The sequence below is a fragment of the Panicum virgatum genome, chromosome 1K (assembly GCF_016808335.1).
Source record: "Panicum virgatum strain AP13 chromosome 1K, P.virgatum_v5, whole genome shotgun sequence".
Classification (NCBI taxonomy): domain Eukaryota; kingdom Viridiplantae; phylum Streptophyta; class Magnoliopsida; order Poales; family Poaceae; genus Panicum; species Panicum virgatum.
In genome coordinates, this window is record NC_053136.1 from 54,854,873 (window position 1) to 54,862,255 (window position 7,383).

Below are 7,383 nucleotides of genomic sequence, written 5' to 3' on the forward strand. Positions count from 1 at the left end.
ATTAAAATTCTCTCCTTCATATCATTTTTTTACACCAGTCATATTCTATATCATCCTTTATACCAACTACCAGCTGTGGGACCCACATGTCAGATTTGTTATCATTTTTTACCCCCGCGCCCCTCACTCTCATTCTCTCTTTCTCTTTCCACGCCTCCCCTACTTCCTCCGTCATCGCGCTTGCCGTAGCTCCTGTCGGTCGCCTCCTCCTGCCTCCTCGCCGCCACCCCTAGAGCTCCCTGCCCCTCCTCTGCTCCCTCTGCCGGCAAGCCACGAGGCCGCGCGCCCCTCCCCTGGCACTCGTCGCGCTCGCCGCCGTCCCCTAGAGCTCGCCACTCCCTCCGCTCGATCTCAGGCCGCGGCAAAGTAAGGGCCCTGCCCCCCGCTACAGGCCTCACAGCGAAGCAGTGGCCCTGCCCCTCGGCACGCGGCGGCCGGCTGCAGCGGTGTGCGGCAGGAGCGGCAGAGGCAAAGGCAGCGCGCGAGCGAAGATGTGGGGGCGCCGTGGGCAGAGGAGATGGCGAGGAGGTCGGGCAGCAGCTTCCCTCCCTCCCATGGAGGACGGCGGCGGCGGCGAATCCTTGCTGCGGCGGAGGACGACTAGCCTGGGCGAACAGTTGCGGTTGCGACGGAGCTCCTTCGCGGGGCAGTTGGGGGCAGGTGGCGAGAGCAAACCGACGTGTCACGTGGCATGCCTCCTCTCCCTTCGCTGGATTCTCTCTCTACGACCAAATGCTACCGTTTCGTAGCATTCAGAGAAGTATTATAAGTGGCTGCAAGAAGACTAAATGCTGAGATGGAGGAGAGAGAATAGGAGAGAGAGGAGAGGTGGGCTGTAAGCTTGCAGCCAGTTTGGGCACACAAGAACCAAGAAACCTTGTGAGAGTGACATGTGGGTCTTATATTAATGATGAAAGAATAAACTACTATACTAGTTGGTTGAGAGGTGGGTTATAAGAATCCTTACAGCCAACAGTTGGCTAAATTATTAACCTTGCTCTTGGCATCCCCTAGTGCAAGGAGAAAGAGAATGGGGTAGCGTCCTCAGTGTGGTCAACCTTAGATTGTTCGTTCTCTAATCTGCTTTAGGCCTTGTTTAGTTCAAAAAAAATTTCTACAGTATCTATCACATCGAATGTTCGGACACATGTATAGAGTATTAAATACAGTTGAAAAATAACTAATTACACAGTCTAATTGATTAGCACGAGATGAATCTTTTAAATTAGTCCATAATTGGACATTATTTGTGAAGTAACAACAAAATGTGCTATAGTACCAAAACCAACAACTTTTCACCAATTAAATAGGGTCTTAGAATACAATACATTTTGACCTTCCGGAACAAAGTAAAAATGTAAAATTTCAAGCACTAGAAAAAATAGTTCTTTAACAATTTATTTGGTAATGGTGGCTGAGCTGCAGCTGTAACCAATTAATTTACCTTTTGAAACGGATAGAAGAACTGGAACCGGTTCCTCTGCAGTACTGCAGAGGGACTCGGTGCCACTGACCTGCGGGCCCCATGGTTCAGGGGGCCACAGGTAAGTGGGAGAGTCTCCCTGCAGTATTGCAGAGGAGACTCATCCAGAAGAACTTCATAGAGCGTCTCTGATGGTTTAGAGCATTTTCAGCAGATTACTCATTTCTCTTCCAATACTAAAAATCTATTCTTGTAGTAATAGGATGTCAGAGTACCAATTCCATCACATCAAAATATTTTTAGGGAGATAAAACACACCTCTCTTTTGCTCAAATATAAAGGATTTTTTTATCCTATCATTTGAGTATTACAAAAATTTAAAAAATATTATTAGTGATGGAAAGAGAAAATATCTAAGGTATAAGAGCTGAAGATGCTAGTAGACCTTCCAGAAGCACCCAAATGGCCTGATCTTGATGAGATCGATCAACCGTTCAGTTAGAGTGCTGGGGACAGCTATTTAGTTTTTGCAGTTAAGTACTCCCTCCGTTTCAAATTATAAGTCATTTCAAGAATTTTAAAGAGTCAAACCATCTCAAAATTTGACCAAAAATATAGAGAGAAATATAAAGATTTGTGACATCAAATAGGTGCACTATGAAAATATAACTAACAAAGAATCTAATTATACTTAATTGGTATCATAAATATTATTATCTTATAATATAAATTTGATCAAACTTTAAAAACTTTGACTCTCTAAAGATTCTTCGAATCACTTATAATTTGGAACGGAGGGAGTAGTTGGTTGACAGCCAAGCAGCCGCCAGCAGAAGCAGGTCGTAAACTAAATAACATGCATCTACCATTCTACCTACATACAAATAAACAATACACTTTAAATAGGCAAATGATAACTATATAATAGCATGTATCAGCGGTAGGAGGGCCGTGCGAAAGCACTCTCTCTCTTTGAGGGGGACCAAAGCTCTCTTCGTAGAGTTTTTTATATTTTTATATTTTTTTCCAATTTATCAAAAATATATGTCGTGATTTTTTTTTCAAAAATGTCACCCAGCCACCGGTTCATCCGGCGGAAGGTTGTTACAGAAAAATAGAAATTGTTGTCAGTAATAAAAATTGTAGAGAAATAATTAAGATAGATGTAAAAATAGCAGAACTATTTTTTAGCGTTGATTAAATTCTAAGGAAGAGTAATTATTGTCGTAAATATTGGCAGGCATATCAGATGATTTGTATTTTCAAGTGTTCTATGGGTCAGGAGAAGTTAGATATGGTCCTGAAGGGGTAGATTTGTCAGAGTTTAGCTCGATCACAAAAAAAAATACCCCGAGCTAGAGAGAGGACTTGGATTTCAATATCCAATTGGCTATTTAAAGCTTTCGGCCTTAGTCGAGATGAACATGAGATCTCTGTCATGGCAGTGGTCAGTCAAAGGGAACCAGTATTTTGGGAGCTATTGCCGCTTGAAGGGACGCAAAACTGGAGGAACTATGTCAATATAAGTAGTAGCCGAGGCTTACCGCTTGTGTTGTTTGTTCAATCATTCGAGAAGATTAGTTTTAGAACTGAAGCGGGCGGGGATCATGAAGGCCAGGGAGATATAGTATCGGAAGAAACTGAGACGATGCATGAATCTCATGAAGAAGGTGGTGAACTCGAGATTTTAGAAGATGATAGACATGCTGCACACGAACCTCGTCAAGCAACTGGTCAGGCTGATGAAGGGGAAAACATTCCAGAGATAGTTGAAGAGTTTCAGAGGGAGGGTGAAGAACAGCACAATGCAATAAATGACGACTCCTCGGATGATGATGATGATGATGACGACGAAGATTATCATGTCCCACACAACTGGTCCTGTTATGATTTTTCAAAATTAAGTGTAAATGAAGGTGAAGCGGTGCCTCGGAGTACAGGCAAAATGAGGTATGCATCGGTTCGGTGTATGCCAACAGTGACAACATGAAGGAAGCTATGAAACGTTGGTCGACTCTCTCTTTGCAAAGACAGTTCAAAGTTGTCAAGAGCAGTCCGAGAACATATGACGTGCGTTGTGTGAGAAGCGAATGTCCTTTCAGGGTGTATGCTTCTATGGGCAAGTGGCAGGATTTCTGGGAGGTCAAAAAAATTGTGGAGCACATATGCCTGCTTGAGCAATTAGAACCACAGCACCGCAACCTCAGTGCAGGTTTCATAGCTAACTACATGTACCCTTTGATCGTGGACAATCCTAGTTATGAACCTAAGTCAATCATTTGTGCTGTTGAGGAGGAGTTTAAATATAAAATTAGCTACAACAAAGCTTACAGAGCGAAACAGAAAGCGCTGCAGATGAGGTGGGGGACGTATGAAGCTTCGTATCACAATATGCCGGCATTGCTGCACACTATATGTCTTAGAAATCCTGGTAGCTACTACGACTTGAAAATGTATCCATGTGCCCAGAAGCCTGGAAAGCAGGTACTCCAACGGTCGTTCTTGGCCTTGGGCGCTTGCATTGAGGCGTTTCCGCACTGCCGGCCAGTCATTTGTATAGATGGGACATTTTTGACAGGAAGGTATAAAGACACAATCCTCACAGCTGTTGCAGCTGATGGTAACAGACAATTGTTGCCTTTGGCAATTGTCTTTGTGGAGAAAGAATCAGGGGATACTTGGTATTGGTTTTTGCAGAGGGTGAAGCAGATGATTGTCAAAGATGTAGGGAACGTGTGTTTGATTCATGATCGTCACAAGGGTATATTACAAGCAATCGATGACATACAGAATGGTTATACTGAGCGTAGTAGGACTGCACTTTGGCCGGACCTAAAGAGTAGGTGGTGCATGAGGCATATGTGGGCAAACTTTCATAGCCAGTTCAAGAACAAAATCCTTATGAAGCTATTCAAGCGAGTATGCAGCCAGAATCAGGAAAGGAAATTCAACTTCCTATGGAAAAAATTGGATGAGCTAACAAAAAAGCAAACGGCGGAGCTAGCGAAGAGATCTGTCAATACAGAGGAGGACGACCAGGTCTCGCTTGAAGACGTGGGCTTGGACGGTCTGAATGTCAGGCGCAAAAGGAGAAGGGCAATTAAGACATTCTCTGAGTGGATTGAGCACGAACCAAAAGAGAAATGGGCTTTACTGTTTGATGAAGGAGGTGCTAGGTACGGTTTAATGACTACGAACCTAGCCGAGGTATACAATTGGGTGCTGCGTGGTGTAAGATCATTGCCACTTGTTGGGATCGTGGAGTTCTTCTTGTATCGCACTTGCGAGTACTTCAGGGACCGTTACGCTGTGGCACAGAAAGATATGGTCGATAATCGCAAAGTTTACGGATACAAGGTTACGGAGCATATGGAGGAAGCTTTCAAAAAGGCCCGTTTACATCGGGTGACTCCAGTTGGCTCTATGGAACGTCGGTACGAGGTGATGTGTAGGGACAAAGGCCGAATGGGGTCCGGCGTGAGAAGCATGTGTAGGAGTGTGTTTTCCGTCCCGATGCTTGTATTTGCTTATGTCATAAGCCAAAGCTGCTGCACCTGCCGTGCACACATGTCATTGCTGCCTGTTTTGAAGCTGGTGGACTACATGCTCGTATGTATGTCTCAAATTACTTCATGAAGGAAAATATTTGGATGACTTGGAGGCACGAGATTTATGGGTTTCGCATCCTGGGAGACTTCATAACCGATCCTGGACACAATGCAACTTACATTCCGGATCCAGATCCAGAAATGTTTCAAGGGGTGGGCCGACGCAAGAAGAAACACATTAGAAATAACATGGATCGATCGGAGGCTGGTCGAGATGTCCGCCTCTGCTCGAAGTGCCATGAGACGAGTCATACGTACAAGTTTTGTACGGCATTGAGTTATGGTGGCCGCACAGATGGAGCGGGCCCATCAGAAGCTGCTCCAAATCCGGCACCGCAGGCAACGGGTCGTCGTGGCCGCCGTCCTAACAACGATGGCCTTATGTGATCGATGACGATTGTCATTTGTGTCATTCACTATTGAATCATGTTCGATGTTAAATTATGTAATATTAAGAACTAATATGTTGTAAACTGTCGGGTGCCACAATTAGGGACACCCTAATTGTGGTACTAAAACCACTTTCAAAAACACAAACATATGTTAAGGCAACTGGGCCCACGAAGGCCCACGGCCTATTTCTCCCTCAGAGGAAAGGAAAGGACTCAAAGAAGTCCAGCATGTGGCCCAGCCACATCCCCCTCGGGCAGGTGGCCAATCTCTGCCTCGCTCGAGGGCCCCTCTCAGGCCCACCAAACAAACTCCGCCCCGCTCGAGGGTAGCGGATCTACCCTCAGGCGGGTCACTCATCTCCGCCTCGCTCGAGGGCTCCCCTCGGGACCCTCGACCGCGCAATCGCATTTCCGCCTCGCTCGAGGGCAGCGGACCTGCCCTCGAGCGGGTGGCCAATCTCCGCCTCGCTCGAGGACAGCGGACCTGCCCTCGAGCGGGTGGCCAATCTCCGCCTCGCTCGAGGCCATCTCTCGGCACAAGAGACAAATGGCCCCGCCGCCCAACCGACCGTCGTACAAAGGCATTAAAGGCCAGCTACTCCGCCACGGCTCAAAGGACGGGCGGCGTCAGACTGCCACTCCCGCAGTGGATGTGACCGGCGTCCCGTCCACTGACCCCGGTCACCGCTCTGCCACCCCAGCCGCTGTAGCAGCACTGTGGAGCATTCAACGCGGTACAAGACAAGTTGGCGCCGCCCCCGTTATTGTCACGCCGACATCAACCATCCGAACACACCTCCCCCTGGGGAAGGGGTCTGGCGATGTCACGTGCCCTTCCGAGAGGGGCACTCCGCATGCGCGGGCGGGACCCCGGGCCTCCCTCTCGTGGGGTCCGGGACTTCCACGCGCCCCCGGACCTTCTAGTGTGCACACCCGCACTCCGGCCAGGGGGTCCGGGACCGTCCCACACCATTACTACCACTGGTACACTACAGGACGGCCGCCGCGATCTCCACGGGACCAAGGACGAAAATCCAGGACGACAGCGACACGCGCCGCCTTCCCACAGTACACTTTCTACAGTGTTCGACCACTGTACCCCGCGATTCAAGGGAGAACGACGACTTCCGCGCCCCTACACTCATGTACACCGCCTCTCCTTACAACTATAAAAGGAGAGGATGGGCTTCCTTTTGTAAAGGGAGGACGGATCTCTCCAATCGAAGGGTGGAAGCAGGCTCCCTGAACTTCCCCTTTCAGAACTTTCAGCACGATTGTGTACTCATCTCAACTAACTCCACTTCTAGCAGAGACTTGGGAGCTTTCCTCCCACTCTCGCCCCGCTTGTATCCCCTACTGCAAGCACCCCGGGTGCAAGATAATACAGTGCCCTCGCACACCCCCTCTGCTGGACGTACGGCCCCACGGCCGGAACCAGGATAAACTGTGCGTTATTGTGATTACCTCTTGCACCATCATCTGGGACGAGGAAACACGCAGCGTTTACTAGTTGGGATTCGGGCCCCCGGGTCGGGATACCGACAGTTGGCGCGCCAGGTAGGGGAGCTGCGTGTCATTTTCTCTCTTTCTCCCATTTGATCTCCCGGAATGGCGAGCAGATCCAACCCATACCCTATGGGTGTTTCGGATCCGTTTCCAGCGGGACGCGCGGTCTCGTTCGGGAGTCTTGAGTTCAGAGCAACCGGCAACGGTTACCTCATGCAGCTCCTCTCCTCCGAACGCAACCTCATCGCTCCGACTCCGCCAGCCCGACGCAACAGGCGCTCGGGTCAGCGTTCACGACAAGCACGCACGGAGCGGCGTCGTGCGGCCCGCCACAGCTCCCCCACGTGGGTCGAGGCTGGCGTGTCGCAACTCAACATCGCGGCCAGTGGGGCAACCGTCTCATCATCGCGTGCCTCGGCGTCATCCGCGCCGGCACCATCGCCTGCGGCAGCAC